Genomic DNA, 18,156 nt, shown 5'->3' on the forward strand with positions numbered 1-18,156 from the left:
GGCGTAGAAAAGCATATTTATTAGCTGCAGCTAAGCACAGTGGTCCTGTAAGTACACCAACTGGTAGGTTATCAGGAGACTGCCACTTCATTCCGTGGCGCAAAGTCTAATATACTATACAAGTTTATAATGCCAACTCCCAAAACATACAAAACTGACAAATAGGAATAGTTTGAAAACAAGCTATCGAATGTCTAAAACACACCCTCCTTTCAGACCCTGTGTGCTCTCCTCCCCTCAAGTTAATCAACACTAGTGCCCGTAATTCAATTTGCAGGTGGTAGAACATGCTTCAAAGGACAGTCTATGTAACAGGAGAACACACGAAGAGAATAGCGAAGGTCAGTTAAACATGATAAAGATGAGAAGAATGGTGGGACCCAAACAGTGGAGTAAGACATGGATTAATCAGTCTAGACATGGATTTACAAAACTCGGGAGACCCTGACATCGGTTTCGTAAACATGGGCAGGAGTTACTCTTTAACGGGAAAGACACATAGCAGCTGAAAAAGGCAAAAACATTGCGTTCACCACGTCCGCCGTGCTGCCTGAGTGAGGCAACACAAAATGGCGGTTAAATACAAAATGGCGGCTAGATACGAAGCGAAGTCGAAAACCACGTAACCTCATAGGAAACCATTGACTGTTTTTATGTGAAATATTTTCTGTCTATTTTTGCAAACTATAGATATTCTTTAAAAATCGCACCAACTACTAAAACATAATTACTTACCTGTCTTAGGTAGAGACCTCAATGCTAAACATAGGAGTCCAGTACTGCATTACAAAAGTAACGAGAACCTACTTCACCCGTGACTTGAATTTCCTTCCATAGGATAACATTGCTAGTTTTTCATTGAAAAGTTTTGAAGTGTCAACTTTGAAAATACATTTATATTAATTAAAAGTCACTGCAATAACAAAAACTTTTTCCTAAACTGTTTTCAACTGAGATCCCAGGAATGAATCTAGGATCCAGTACTGGAGTTACAAAAGTAATCTATAAAGTAATCAATTGCATTTATATAGCAAAACCCATTGAGCTCAATGTTAAATTGTGTTGAGAATTGTGTTGCCTATTGTAACCACTGTAACTATTGTGCCTACAAAGTTTATTGCCTTCCTGCAAAGTAATTACATGAAGTCACTCATACTGAGAAAAGTATATTTTGATACCTGTTGGTTCTAAAAATATTAGAGTTGTGCATACATCAATAGTGAATGCATCGCTGCCTTGGGCACACCTTTAGTTCTTCATAGAAGACTCCATAAAAAACACGTTAATTGTTGCTTTGATTTTTTACTTTTTCAAAGTTGAAACATGATTCCATTCAATGTTTTTCCTTCATATTAAACAATCCATATTTTTGTTGCTTAATACTTCTTCTTAAAGTAGTTAACCGCTCTGATGCATTTCGGAAAGCTTAGCCCTTTGTCAAGGAGCTCTAAAAACGCAAATAAACAGTATTGCCCATCATTTCAACATTCAAAGATATCACAATGAATCGGTTTGAGCAAGTTTGCCAACTATAACAAGACAAAAAGTAGAAAACCGTAGTTAATGGTTTTTTACTTTTTACTTTTTGTCTTGAAATAGTTGGCAAACTTGCTCAAACTGATTCATGTAAGCATACTGGTTATTCACTGCGGTTGCTGCTTCACGACACAATGGTATTTGGCACATCACCCCCATTGAACCGCGCACTTGACCACATATCACTCACCATGCGCTAACGTGCGAATGCATCCTCATATTGTTTGCATGTGACCTAAATGCTTGTACTGTTATTGTGTTATCTTTGAATGTTGAAATGATGGGCAATACTGTTTATTTGCGTTTTTAGAGCTCCTTGACAAAGGGCTAAGCTTTCCAAAATGCATTGGAGCGGTTAACTACTTTACGAAGAAGTATTAAGCAACAAAAATATGGATTGTTTAATATGAAGGAAAAACATTGAATGGAATCATGTTTCAACTTTGAAAAAGTAAAAAATCAAAGCAGCAATTAACGTGTTTTGTATGGAGTCTTCTATGAAGAACTAAAGGTGTGCCCAAGGCAGGGATGCATTCACTATTGATGTATGCACAACTCTATTGTATTTCATAAACGTATATGGACGGATACGTTACCTGCAGGAGCACCCAACCGCTTACAAAAATGTAAGCCACAATTTAGCGAAATTTACAGAAAAAACGCGGTGCACCGAGCTAACCTTTTTTGGTTCTAAAAATAAAACAACTATATCTTTTGATATAAAAACAATTGGCCTGGAGTTCAGTTCTTGAGTGTTTGAAACATTTTGCTGGCTGAGTGTGTACAACAAATGCTTTACACTATCCTCTGGTACTGCCTTAATGCTGGACCGAGCTACCACTTCAGAGAGTAAGGTCAGCCCTGATTTTAACCTCTGTTATACCTCTGGAGATTGTGGACTCTATACACACTGTACCTTACTTTGTTCCAGTATATACAGAGCCACTTTCTTACAGGTGGTCCACACAGGAGATTCACCAACAAGAGGATACTAGCTGAAAGGGAAGAGAACACTCTGCTGAACAACAAGTAGCAGTGTATAGTCACCCGGCCACAGCAGTGTCGAGGTTAGGACAGAAATGCATGAAGGCAAGAACTGAGAGCTCAGGGGACGTGGTGCTTCTGCCATACTGCCACAGTTACCAAAAGTGTAAATGTATGTAAATGTATATGTATTTGAGCTTATATAGCGCACAGCTACCCGCAGTGGGTTTCCCGGCGCTTGCTTAGGGAACCCGTCCTGGTATTCCCCTGTGAGATAACCCCGGCAGGGTATCCACAAGGTGAAAACCAGGCATCCCGCCGCGAGGGGCTGTTGTGGAGATTAAGCAAGCTATTGCCCAGAGTCGCAGAGTGTGAACCCGTGAGTCGAGAAGGCACCGGAGCGAGAATTATCGAGTCCGTGGAATTTTTTAGCCCAAGACCCGCCGAGGCGGGGAATTGAACCCTGGTCCAGGGCTGATCTCAGATTCCGGGTCTGCCACCTCTAACCCCTGAGCCACACTTCTCAAGCATATTAAGAGAACTTCGCCGAATAACCCAGGGACATCCCTTGTGAAGCTTGATATTCAAATATCAAACCATAAGCTCAGCTTTCAAAGATTTCGATACTATCAATTTGAGGTTCCTGGGCCACCGCAATCAAGAAAATAAATCAGCCACGACATTTACAGCAGCTTCCAACACAGCAGCTAAGGACAAAAGATTGTCAGGATCTACGTCCGTGTGCGCCTACCTGGCATCTAAAACTACATATCCCATGAGCCTTGACAATAGTGGGAGGTACTTAAATACGAATCGCGTGGAAACGGATATGCGAAATTCTGTTTCCTGTGTTCCTGTTTGGCGTTTTGGAGTTCCTGGTATATTGTTGTCTCCATGAGCCCCTTGATGAATCGTGTGAGGATTTCCTTGAGGTCCTGATCAATCACCCTGAGCGGTGAGTCGGATTGGCGCGGCTGCGCATATTGTATAGAACGGAACACTGTGAGTCGGCCGACCACGCGTTACCGTTCAGAACTTGAGCCTACGTTCGTGATTGACTGCGGGACATGGTGGTTAGCACTACATGTTACCGTAGCGTATGTTGGATATTTATGTAGCGGAGCACGGTGTGTTTACTGCCACGTGTTGCTGTTAGGTTTCTGGACATTTCTTTAGCGGACCCAAGTGTGTTGGGAGGCCACTGGCTGTCGTGTTTGCTTTGCTTTTCTTCCTGTGTCTCAGCGGAGTTCAGTAGTAGCCACTACGTTCTACCGTTGTTACTAAAGACTATGTGCTAATGGATTTAGCTAACTATTCAAGACTCTATAGGATTATGAAAATACAATACTCCTGGAGTTATACGGCGAAATGGGGTATGTATAGGGAAGCAAGGAAATCGTACTAATCCCTATATTTCTTTGGAATATGCTGGGAGCTCCTCACCAGTATCGAAAGCTGTGTTTTCTTATTTGTTCATATTGGGGTATGACTTTGGTCTGACTACTTTTGTTACATTCCAGAAATACCCTTATTGGTGGTTCTTCTGAAGGAAGAGAGCTTCTATTATCCTTCAGGTATAACCCATCTTAGTGAGGACATATGAGAGTAGCCTTTCTTTGGTTGTATGTTGTGTAACCGTGTTTTTATGTTTATGTCATTTCAGAGCCTATCATCCCCGCTGTTCCTTCCCCTTCCCTTATTTCCCTCGCCTAATGGTTCGAACTCTCTGTTTATTTGAAATCAGAGAGTTGGTAACATTTGGAGGTGGACCCCTATGAGCAACGATCGGATCCTATGGAGCGTAATCCTGACAGAATTACGCGCCCACGAATTGTGCTCCACCTGATCCGGTGGTTGAAGGGGCCATGGCCACTATGGATGATGTCCTCCAAGCTTTGGTTTTAGTTCAGCAAGAATTGATTTCTTCCAAGGCTGAAAAAGTAGCATTGAGGGAGAAAGTGGATAAGTTAGCCAGAAATCCTTTTGATGCCTCCACCAGAGCTCCCCAAATACAGGATACGGTACCCCCTCCTGTACCCTTGGCAAGTCCTGAAAGATATTCAGGAGATCCATCTAAGACCCAAGTGTTTTTAACACAAATCACGATGCACTTCTCATGCAAACCATCATCATTTCCCTCAAACCATTCCCGCGTGGCGTTTACGATTTCTTTTTTAAGTGGTGATGCAGCCAACTGGGCCGTACCTCTAGTACGAAATGACGATGCCATTTTATCCAACTGGACGGCATTTCGTGCAGAATTTGAAAAAGTGTTTGATAGAAGGGCCACCACCATTAGCGCTGACAGGGAGCTGTTGGAGTTGAGGCAAGGGAGACAGGACTTGGTATTGTATCTTATGACCTTTAACAGGTTGGTAGCGGAAACAGCATGGCCAGAGGAGAAGCGAATGTTGCTGTATTACCAAGGTCTAAGAAAAGGGTTGAAAGACATTATTGCTCAAATACACCCACAACCTCTCACTTGTGTGGACATGATAAATCTTTCTCTACGGTTAGATGGCAGGCTCACAGACAGAGGTGGAGAATGTTGTAAAGCAGAGAGGGGCTACTACTGGTCGGACTACTCCCCACGGAAGGTGGGACCCCTATGGAGACAGGTAGCGAACCTATGGAGATAGGAGCAGTCAGAGTACCATTATCCAGGGGGGAACGAGAGAGCCGTAGAACCCTGAGATTATGTATGTATTGTGGCAAAAAAGGGCCTTTTTTTAAAAGGATGTCCTGTGAAGCCCAAGAACACTGGGGTCTGGGCTAGAAATAAGAGAGTGGCCCTGTCATCCACTTCTGCTGAGGACACACCACCGATGATGGGGGAAGAAACTAAGTGGAAACTCCCTTCCCTCACAGCCTCCTCCATTCAGGACCACGAATCCCACATAGTGCTTCCTATGACCTTGGAAAACCAGGACCAGGTCCATCAGGTGATGGTGATGGTTGATTCTGGAGCCACAGGTAACTTTGTGGATAGCGGTTTGGTTTCTACCTTGGCTCTTCATAGAGTACATAGGGAGAACCCCGAAGAAGTATGGGCAGTGGATGGGAAACCATTGAAGTCAGGTCTCATAACCGAACAAACAGAAAGTCTAGTCTTATCTGTGCCTGTAAGTGGAGGTACACATCGGGAAGAGCTAAGATTAAACATCATAGAAGATCCCCAGTATGAAGGTTATTCTGGGTATGCCTTGGCTGAGCTACCACAATCCTACAGTAAGCTGGAGGGACAAGACAATACAGTTTTTAGACCCCAACTTTCGGGACCATATCATACAAAACCTGGACACACAAGTGGTTGTTTTGTTAAACTCATACAGTATAGCTACCGCAGCGGAAAAGGTGGTGGTCCTACCTCAGTGTTATCATGAATACAGTGATGTATTTAGTGAAATTATGGCAGAACAGCTACCTCCGCATAGAGAGTACAACTGCCGCATAGATTTGGTGGACGGAGCTGTTGTACCATCTTGTAGAGTATATGCTCTATCAGTCCCTGAAACAAAACACCTGAAAGACTATTTGGAACACTATGTAAACATAGGCTTAATTAGACCTTCCTGTTCTCCCGCAGCCTCATCTTTGTTTTTTATCTTAAAGGCCAATGGTGAGTTGGGGGCGTGCGTGGATTATCGCGGGTTTAATAAGATTACCATTCGCAATAGGTATCCCTTACCCCTCATTACTGTGTTGCTGGACCAGGTCGGCAACGCCAAGATCTACACAAGACTCGATCTACGAGGGGCTTACCATTTGGTTCGCATCAGGGCAGGGGATGAGTGGAAGACCGCATTTAAGACCCATTAGGGCTTGTACGAATACCTGGTAATGCCATTTGGGCTTTGCAATGCCCCTGCTGCGTTCCAATTCTTCCTGAATGATGTTTTAAGAGAGTATATAGATATCTGTGAAGTGGTGTACATTGATGACATCTTGATATATTCAGATGAGGTTGACACACACACAGCTCAGGTCATTCTTGTGCTCCAGAAGTTGAGGGAACACAAATTGTACTGTAAGCTGAGTAAGTGTGAGTTTGGAGTGTCAGCGGTTGAGTTCCTGGGGATTATGCTTCATCCGGATGGGTTGCGTATGTCTGATTGAAAGGTCTTAGAAGTGCAGAAGTGGCCCATACTCAAATCCCTGAAAGAAGTACAGAGCTTCTTAGGGTTTGCTAACTACTATAGAGGATTCATTTAGCATTTTTCACAGTTAGCAGTACCCTTGACACGTTTGCTCTGGAAGGGAGCGGTTTTTCTTTGGTCACAAGGAGCCAACAACGCCTTTGAGTATCTGAAAGAGGCTTTTATCTCTGCTCCTGTTTTAGCTCACCCCCACCCTGAGATACCCTTTGTAGTGGAAGCTGATACTTCTGATGAGGCTATTGGAGCCATTCTATCGCAAAGAGACCCAATTACTGGACAGCTGCATCCAGTGGCATACCTGTCCAGGAAGTTAAATTCTGCTGAAAAGAACTATACCATCTCCGAAAAAGAACTGCTAGCGGTAAAAAAGGACTTCCAGGAATGGAGACAATATCTTTGGGGGGCTGTATACCCAATCACAGTCTACTCAGATCATCGTATTCTTTAGTTTATGAAGACGGCCAGACATTTGACCCAACGTCTAATGAGATGGATGTTATTCTTTACCGAGTACGACTTTGTCATAACTTTTAGGCCAGGGTGTGAGAACAGGATGCATTGTCCAGGCAAGAGGAGGAGAATCCCTCGGTAGCACCAGCTATGGAATCCATCATCGAACCTTCAAAGGTGGTTTGTGTTTTAAGCGCTGAAAATTTCCTAGTGAAGATAAGGAGCGCAACATCTACGTCCCTCTGGGATTCTTGGGCGCCTAAGGAAGGAACATGAACCATGAAACAGGGGTTGCCTTTTGTGAACATCAGTTGTTCTTGCCCTGCATTGCATTGCATTACAGAAGGAGGCTTTCCAATGGTGTCATGTGTCTCCGCTGGCAGGCCATCAGGGAGCTCTCAAGACAATTCACTTGGCACAAAGACACTTTTGTTGGTTGACGCTGAGAAGGGATGTCATTTCGTGGGTGGCGCAATGTGATGTTTGAGCACGAGCTAAGAATGACAGTGGAAGGAAGAGAGGGAAGTTGATAATGATGCCAACCCCTCGTAAGCCCTGGCAAACCTTCAGTTTAGACTTTGTTACAGGTCTACCACCTGATCAGGGCAAGACCGCCATCCTAGTGGTAATTGACAGTTTAACCAAGCTAGGGCACTTCATACCATGTATTAATCTTCCCACGGCTGGGCAAACAGCACAACTGATTCTCTCGGAAGTGATTCCACTGCATGGAGTGCCTGAAGTAATAGTTTCTGACAGGGGACCTCAGTTTATAGCTAGATTCTGGAAACACTGCTGCCAAGCCTTGCAAATTAAGTCCTCTCTGTCCACGAGCTTTCATCCACAAACAGATGGTCAAACTGAGAGGTTGAATCAGACTCTGAAAAAATACCTCCGCTGTTATGGAGCTACAGCACAAGACTCGTGGGTTTCTTTGTTGTGGATGGCTGAACTAGCTTATAACAACGCCTGGCATTGTTCTGCGGGAGTGTCTCCTTTCTATGTAACCTATGGAATTGATGCTAATATTCTTCCAGTTCGCATACCTGAGAGTGTGTCAGAGCAACCATCCGTGTATAGTAGAATGAAGAAGTTGCACGCTGTACAGCGGCAACTTACCAAACATTTAATTAAAGCCAAGACTGAGTACAAGAGATGGGCTGATGCGCACCGTCGCGAAGGTCCAGACTACCAGGTTGGATATTACGCCCGGCCTTATTACGCCCTCTGTTGACCTGGTATGTTCCGCAGTGTAGTCTGCGCTCGCTGGGGCAACATTTGGAGAAGGTGCCGCGCTTCAAACTATGCAGCCTTGGTGGCCGTTCTTTCCAGGTGTTGGCACCTAAATTATGGAACTCTCTGCCGACCTATATCCGTGGCATTGAGAATATGCTAGCCTTCTGGAAGGCTATTAAAACCTTTCTGTTTCCATCACCATAGTCTTCCCCCTTGACGTTTTCTGGATGGCCTCCATTTTTGTTTCTTGATCTGGTAGCGCCAGGACGCCCCTCAGCTGTTGTGCTTAAAAAATCTTATATCATAACATATACATCTGTCTGTCTACCAAGAACATTCGCTTCAAGCTGCGTAGTGTGTTCCATCCTTGCTTCATTGGTCCCTACGTAATAGTGAAGAAAGTGTACCCTGTGGCGTTCAAATTGAAGTTGCCTGTTTCCCTTTGGCTCCACCCTGTCTTTCACTGTAGTCTTCTGAAACCTGCCTTATCCTCTGTGCGGACAGCTACCCCTCCAGTTCTCGTTGATGGTGGATATGAGTATGTTGTGAAGTGCATGCGTGACTCTAAATGGAGGCGTGGGGTTCTGTGGTACCTGGTTGCTTGGAAAGGATATTCAGCTGAGGATGACTCGTGGGAACCTTGTGGTAATGTGCATGCTCTTGCTGCTGTGCGTCGCTTTCATGCCAGGTTCCCAGCCAAGCCTAGGCCTAGGAGGCGCTGAGAAGAGGGGCCTACTGTCAGGATCCGCGTCCCTGTGCGCCTACCTGGCATCTAAAACTACATATCCCATGAGCCTTGGCAATAGTGGGAGGCACTTAACTACGAAACGCGCGAAAACTGATGCGCGTAATTCTGTTTCCTGTGTTCCTGTTTGGCGTCTTGGAGTTCATGGTATCTTGTTGTCTCTGTGAGCCCCTGGATGCGGCGTGTGAGGATTTCCTTGAGGTCCTGATCATTCCCCCTGAGCGGTGAGTCGGATTGGCGCGGCTGCGCATATTGTATAGAACGGAACACTGTGAGTCGGCCGACCACGTGTTTCCGTTCAGAACTTGAGCCTACGTTTGTGATTGACTGTGGGACATGGTGGTTAGCACTACATGTTACCGTAGCGTATGTTGGATATTTATGTAGCGGAGCATCGTGTGTTTACTGCCACGTGTTGCCGTTAGGTTTCTGGACATTTCTTTAGCGGAGCCAAGTGTGTTGGGAGGCCACTGGCTGCCGTGTTTGCTTTGCTTTTCTTCCTTGTGTCTCAGCGGAGTTCAGTAGTAGCCACTACGTTCTACCGTTGTTACTTAAGACTATGGGCTAAAAGATTTAGCTAACTATTTAAGACTCTATAGGATTATGAAAATACAATACTCCTGGAGTTATACGGCGAAATAGGATATGTATAGGGAAGCAAGAAAGTCGTACTAATCCCTATATTTCTTTGGATTAGGCTGGGAGCTCTTCACCAGTATCGAAAGCTGTGTTTTCTTATTTGTTCATATTGGGGTATGACTTTGGTCTGACTACTTCTGTTACATTCCAGAAATACCCTTATTGGTGGTTCTTCTGAAGGAAGAGAGCTTCTATTATCCTTCAGGTATAACCCATCTTAGTGAGAACATATGAGAGTAGCCTTTCTTTGGTACTATGTTGTGTAACCATGTTATTATGTTTATATCATTTCAGAGCCTATCATCCTGCTGTTCCTTCCCCTTCCCTTATTTCCCTCGCCTAATGGTTCAAACTCTCTGTTTATTTGAAATCAGAGAGTTGGTAACATTTGGAGGTGGACCCTTATGAGCAACGATCGGATCCTGTGGAGCGTAATCCTGACAAAGACAACACTCTGAGACGACAACAACAGCAAACGAATAACAGAGAATTCACAGGACAAGTCACAGAAGGGGACTGTTCCAAAGTGAGAGGCGGAGGTAGGAGAGAAATTAGATCAGCGGTAGTTGTAGTTCACTCTCAATTTGATAGAGGGAGATATAAGAAAGAGAGGAGAGAGATGATAGGGTTAATTTCTGAGAGAAGAAAGTGCAGCAGCCAGGCAGGTAAGATGGACAATAAGGACGGAGAAGGTGGTGGATGAGGCAGATGAAAAGTTGTCTGACAGTGAAGGTATTGAGTTGAGTGAAGAGAAATTTACATCCTAGTCATATCAGGAGGATAACATAAGGAGAAAAGATGGGTGGCAGAACAAAGGGCTAAACCTAACAACTAACAGGAGGAGTCGGGGAGGGCACATAGAGAGCACGCCTCAAAGACAGGTTAGACCAGAAGACAGAGACAAATGCACTAGACAATGTAGGGAGACGGCAGATCATTGTTCAAAAACAAGGAGGGCATCCCGGTTCAGTGACAAAATATCGAGTACAAAATATCTACTTACAAAAAAATTGAGTAAAAATATCGATTTAAAAAAGATTGACTCCATATACTTATAATTAAAATAAAAAAAATATTTTAAAAAAATATTGTTTTCACTAATATAGTTGTCTAAAATAGCGATTTTTTAAATATATATACATCTAAATAATAAATATTAATTAACTTAAATGTTAATGTGAATATAATCAAAATACCATATATTTCATACTTTAAAAAAATATATAACAATTAATATTATTAAAAATAAATAAAACAAACATATATATTAATATGCATGACAAATATATCATTTAAAACATTTACTCGATTAATATAAATAAATATATTTTTAATGCTTTTATAAAAGTAATCATTTTAAAAATAAATATATGTACATATAACCAATAACATAAAATATTTAAAAAACGAGGGTCATGGCCTGGAACGCAAAGATGGCGGACGCATTTTAGGAGAGCTCCTGCCAGTCGACCAGCCATCTGAACATTATCCTGCCCGCTATGCTATACAAAACGACATCTCAGCTTCCTGAGATTCCAGGATTGAGGCAGCAGCGAATGTGGGGAATCCTGAGAGCTTAGATCATCGGGGGAGCAGCGGAGCATGGTGGGGTCTGGCCTCACATCCGGAGCTGCCCAATGAGCGACACCGCTGCTGTGGTCGCCGTCTGCCCGGGCTAGTGGTGGCGCCCCGGAGGCTCCCGGGCCTTGTTAATTTTATTGTAGTGGTGAGTGGTGCCCCCGGAGCAGAGTCGCGGCTGGAGTAGTGTGGTGAAAGCTGCATAGGAACCAGGGGATGAGACGTGATAGAGACGTGCAGCGCCCCGGGGGCCATTAGGGTCTCCTGTCCCATGCCAGCGGTGACAAGGAGTGCTGACCAAGAACTGCAGAGAGGTTTGTGGGAGGCCGCTGCACCTTTACCAACTATTGGCGGCTCCAGGTGGGTGAGGGCGTCAGCGCAGCATGCCCGCATATCCATAGGCGTGCCGGTGCAGCTGTTGTTATAGCCCCCACCGCCTCAGAAGATTTCCGTGCCTTTAAAGTGTATCGTGGGCCCCCCTGATGTTTGGGGATGATTTTGAGGTTGGGATGGCTCTTTGTAGCCTTTCCTCCTGTTACCACTAATCTCCTCTCTCTGTGGGCCTTGGACACCAGCGAGTGAGGCCTCCTGGCTGGGCTGTCAGCGGCAAACTGGTAGACCAGCACTGATTCTGGGAGGTTGTGCCTGGTGGTGGAGGGGGCAGCCATGGTGAGCCTGAGTGCCACGGTGTGAGGATACCCCCTGTCTGACTTTGACTCTCTCCTTGTGGAGCCAGTGACAGTGCAGATAGCCTTGTGTGTGATATGGGGTGGTGCTCCGTTAGGGGGCACTGTGAAATAGCCCGCACCTTGCTGCGAAAGCAGGCAGGTTAGGTCCTGGTGCGGTTTGCAGCAGGGGCTGACCGATCCTACTGTAGGATCAAGGACCTGCTGCGTCCGCGGATCGGCGGCCCTGGGAGTGGAAGGGGGCCCTGCCTTTTTTCATTCATGACTATTGCATACCAGGAGTTACGGGGGCCAACTCAGCATTTTAACATGGAATGTCAGGGGGGTTTAGACAAAATCAAGCGAAGAGCAGTCCTCTGACAGGCCAAAGGCAAATGGCATACAAGAGATCCACCTTCTGGGGACAAAAGCCCCCTGCCTCATTCGCCAGGGCTGGACACAGATTTTCCATTCAGGATTCACATGGGGCTCCTGGGGCACGGCCATTTTAATCCACTCCAGCCAGCACAACAATAGGGACAGTGTTGGATTATGAAGGGGTAAAATGTACTATTCCCACTCCACTCAGAGCAACAGTAGGGAAAGTGTTGGATTGCGGAGGTGTAAAATTCACTATTCCCACTCCAGTCAGTGTAACAGTAGAGAAAGTGTTGGATTACTGAGGGGTAAATTCATTACTGCTACTGCACTCTATGTGGCATTAGAAACAGACTATTTCACTTCAAGTAAAATATATAATTTCAAAACTATAGTAAATAACAAAAAATATATATATTTAAATATTAAAAGCAATATTTTTTTATTTACAAATCACATATTTATTGCAATGCTTAATACATATTATAAATTAATACAAATATTATTTGTTATCACAATGCCAAAAACTATTGTCAAATTATGAACAACCAATAAATATAATATTATTTACAATTAAAAAGCATAACACAACACACACAATCAAAATTGATAATTCACATTTTTTTACTCTTTTTAATTGTATTATTACACCCATAACTTTCTACCCTATACTTCTACAAGCTAGACACCACACATCTAAATATTACATTTAAATGTATAATATATACACATTTGACAGAATGAAATATCTATTAAAATATTTATATTAATTAAATACTAATAAAACAATTACATATAATTACTTTTCCACCCTTTATCTGTACGAAACAACCCACACCTAATATATAAATAAGAAAAGACATTAATTAAAGAATTTACATAATTAATAATCAATTAAACAATTAATAATACTAAATATCTAATAATAAATTAATTCTATATAATTATCTTTCCACCCTTTACTCCTACAAATACAACACACATATAACCTAAACAATATTTTAATTACCGTTACATAGTTAATTATCATTTAAAAAATTCCTTAAAATTGACAATATTAATAAACATTTAAGTTTCCTATGCATCCTTTACTCATACAAAACCTTAAAACATCCCCCCAAAAATATATATTACACAATATACATAATTAATTATGGATTAATAATTACTTATAATAATATTTAATTAAAATAATTATAATTAATTTACTTCCAACGCTATACCCACACAAAACCCACAACCTAAAATGAAACTTTAAAAACATTATTTATACAGTTAAGATAAATAATGATCAATTAAATATTTATAAATAAGTAGATATTAATAATGGATACATTATATTTCATCAACTTTCCACCCTATACCTGTAAAAAACACAGAACCCACACCTCCAACTTAATTTTTTTGAATATTTACATAAATAATTATCTTGTAATACTCATTAATAATTTAAAAATACTTCTCACCCTATACCCCTACAAAGCCCATAACCTGCACCTAAAACTTAATAACAAAAAAAAAATATAAAATATACAATTAACATAAATAAGGATGTGTGGACAGTGAAACAATTTTGGTCCAGGGGAGGCTATGGTGAATCCCGCCTGCACGTAGCCCTAGGTGACCACTGCCCCGCCCCACGTTGGTGAATCCGCTGACCGTTGACCGCTGACCAGTGGGCTGTGTGAGGCTGGTTGTTGCTGCTGCTTCTGTTTTTCTGTGGGAAAGCGCACTGCGGCTGGGACTGCTCCGCGTGTGCTTGGTTTGCTACTTACCCCCTGGCATTTTTTCGCCACATACCGGGCATACACCAGCCCTCCTCTGTAGCCGGAAGTGAAGGAAGCCGCGTTTGTGAGCTGCACTCGGGAATCCGATGCTGGGAGTGAAGGAAGTGCTACGCAAAGTGAAGTGAAGGGCAGCACTTCTCGGATGCAAAAGCAATTTGTGGGAGTGTGAGATTTCATCAGATACAGCCGCTAAGCGAGGAGAGAGTAAAGGCTGAAAATGAGATACAGCTGCACCTCTAACAAAGAAGTAAGCAGTAAAACTTGATGGAGTTGGATCCCCCCCCCCCCTTATTTGGATGTGACTGAATTCACTGGGGCTTTTTGCCCACTTTTGGATGTGACTGAATTCACTGGGGCTTTTTGCCCATATTATAAGAAGGGGGGAAAAATAGCTGAAAAGCTGAAGAAGGGGAAAATAGCTGGAAAAGGGGGAAAAAACCTTTTGGGGAATTAGGCTGTGTTTTGCTGTGCTGGGCGTAATTGTGGAAACAAAGTTCTTACCAGCATGGGGAAACATTTAAAAATCACCAATGTACTGGCTCAACCAGATTCAAATATGGTGCCCAAGTCTAAAATTTGAACAACACATATGAAGATTGCCTCTGCAATGGCAAGAGCTGAGCGCACGCAGAAAGCTCGTCAGGGGTCAGCCCCAATTGCTAGCCCCATCAGTTCTGAAGAGGAGTGGTAACGGCTATTAGGAGCGCACAGCTACTTTCAAGGTCTATGTAACAGATCAGATTGTCAAATAGGTGCTCAGGAAGAGGTGGGGGGCTGGTTACCACAGTCCCCAAGGCAAACCTAGGTCCAGACAATAATTTTGGTCCTCCGAGCACTCAATATTATCAAAAAGAGAGTCTTAATGTAGTTTTCATCCGTTTAATGTTCAATCTGTATCCACATCAAATCCAATTCTCCATCAAACGATTGCTTGCAGCCAACGCGCGTTTCGTCAAGTCCGTGTAGGACAATTTGACTTCCTCAGGGCTAGCTAGTGGTGATTGTCTACCCACGGGCCATCAAACGAGTTTCTTAGAAGTTAGGGTCAATTCCATTCTCTACACGGTCATAATCATATAGTGGTGGAGATATTGTATATGTCAGTAGTGCGTAAAGTTTTGTTCAAATCCTCAATTGTGATCAAAGTTATTGTCCAAATCCACACTTATGATCAATGCTCCAATGTATTATTCCATCAATTCCTTAGCTCCAGTATTTGTACACATACGTTTTATTCTTTATGTATCTTCAAATTCCTCCGTGTTATAAAGGTTCAATGACACGAGTCCGTGTCACTGGGACAGTATCAGTATCGGTATCGCGTTTCTAACTCTGGCGTTCTGATACTGATACTGTCCCAGTGACACGGACTCGTGTCATTGAACCTTTATAACACGGAGGAATTTGAAGATACATAAAGAATAAAACGTATGTGTACAAATACTGGAGCTAAGGAATTGATGGAATAATACATTGGAGCATTGATCATAAGTGTGGATTTGGACAATAACTTTGATCACAATTGAGGATTTGAACAAAACTTTACGCACTACTGACATATACAATATCTCCACCACTATATGATTATGACCGTGTAGAGAATGGAATTGACCCTAACTTCTAAGAAACTCGTTTGATGGCCCGTGGGTAGACAATCACCACTAGCTAGCCCTGAGGAAGTCAAATTGTCCTACACGGACTTGACGAAACGCGCGTTGGCTGCAAGCAATCGTTTGATGGAGAATTGGATTTGATGTGGATACAGATTGAACATTAAACGGATGAAAACTACATTAAGACTCTCTTTTTGATAATATTGAGTGCTCGGAGGACCAAAATTAAGTTCTGAAGAGGATGTCTTGGAGCACGGTGCGGGAGTCAAGGGGCCACTAATCAGGAGAGGGCTGAAAATTCCAGCCAGAGAGAAACAAGTCAAAGTCCAGGGGCTGAAGGACGAGACAGTGCATTATCTGGCTCAGCAACATTGGGAGAAAGTCAGATTAATAGCTCACCAACGCAGAATCAAGATGCAACGGCGAACCAGGAGAGCACTCAGGAAAACCCCTCCCATGCACCTCAGAGTAAAGTTAAAGAATATTTGTTATTTCTGAATTCAAATGTGCCTTCACTCCCTCCTCAGCCTCCACCCCCTCTACTACATCAAGTTGCAGAACATGATGAGCAGGCTCAACCATGTCTTTCGTCGGCTGCTCAGGAACTCCCTTTTACTTTTTGGACCATTGGGGAGCCCTTCATCATCGTCGACTGTTGTGGTGGATAGATACTTAGTGATAGGTCAACAACCACGGCTAGGATCAGAGGATCCATTTGGTGTTCAGCTTTTGGAGACAGGGACAACCTTCCAGTGTGATATAAAAGCTATGTTGAATCTTATCCTTGACGGAATAAGGGAGATGAAAGCTAAGTAAGGAATCCAGATAGCAGCACTTCATGCACTTCTATCAAAAACTGAAGAAGTAGTCGGATCTTATCTGGCAAGACTCCAAGAAGCTGAATCAAGGATCTCTCTCCTGGAAGATCAGATGACCTCGATGCAGCAGCAGGCCTCAATAGATAAAAAAATGTTGGAGAACCATTCTCAATGTTCAAATCTGTGGCTAGTTGGGGTCTCTGATGGTTGTGAAGGGGTACAAACACTCCAGTGGGTCGATACCTTCATCAAAGAGCATATACTCCCTGGGTTTTCGGGTGACCTCAAGATTACAGGTGCACACAGAGTCCCGGCGCAGCCATTCCCCAACTCAGAACTGCCTAGAACAATTTTAGTCAACTTTGCGGACTATCAACTGAAGGAGCAGATTTTGACCAGAACGATTTAGAAGAAGCAATTCTTCACTTGGGAAGTTCCTAGTTGCCGCATCTTTTCGGATATGAGTGCAGCAGCGGCGTGTCGTCGGAAAGAGTTTGTTAAGCTTCTCTACTTGTTTAAAACACAGGGAGCTTAAGCGGCCATTGCTCAACAATCAAAAATGCGAGTTTTGGTTCAAGACAAGTTTCATATGTATATAAGTCTCGAAGAAGCTTTAGTTTTTACGAGGCAATATGGATTCTAATGTAAGGATAGTATCGATAAATGTTAATGGAATATCTAATAAGAAAAAATATGGTGAGCTGATTAGATGGCTTACTTCTATTTCTCCTCAGATTTTGTATCTTCAGGAGACCCATCTGAAAACAAATACACCCAATCTTTTCACACCTAAATACTATTTTAGAGCCTTCTTTGCCTCTGCAGGGCTAGCAGTTAGGGGGGTAGCTATTCATTTTGGTCAAGGAACTAACAGTGAGATACATCAAGTAACGAGAGATCCTCAAGGGAGGTGGATCAGGGTCACTGCTAGGGAAAATCGGGCACTGTTTAATTTTCTAAATTATTATGCACCAATTAATGATGATTCAACAGCCCTTATTAAGATCAATGAGCTGGTTAGAGGTAAAGAGGGCCCGTTAGTGTTAGGAGGAGATTTTAATTTCATTCAAGATCTGAAAAAGGATACCTCCAATAAAGCGAAAAAACTGTTAAAACCAAGGACAAAAAGGATATTAAGCTCCATGAAACAGGATTATCTTTTTATAGATCCATGGTGGGAGCTATATTGAGGTGATATACAGTTCACTTGTTACTACCAGCAGTTTAAGACAGCTTCTCGTATCAATTTATTTTTAATCCCTTGCTATATTAATTGTGTTAATGCTGAAATCAGAGCCAACTCCTTTTCAGATCACGCTTTTGTTATTATTGAAATGAGAATAGAGGTGGAGAGGCCGGAGTGATCCAGGTGGCAAATGGATCGGCTCCTCCTTGCGAAACCTAAATGGGTAGAAGATATGAAAGAATGGATTAAGACATTTTTTCTGAAAAATAAGGGTACTGCGACTTTTTTCGTTATGGGACCTTCAAGGCCACAGTAAGGGGCAAGATGATGGCCTTTTCGGCATTCCAATCTAAGATGAGGCGGCAGCAAATAATTAAATTACAA

This window comes from Lissotriton vulgaris, chromosome 9, assembly GCF_964263255.1.
Source record: "Lissotriton vulgaris chromosome 9, aLisVul1.2, whole genome shotgun sequence".
Taxonomy (NCBI): Eukaryota; Metazoa; Chordata; class Amphibia; order Caudata; family Salamandridae; genus Lissotriton; species Lissotriton vulgaris.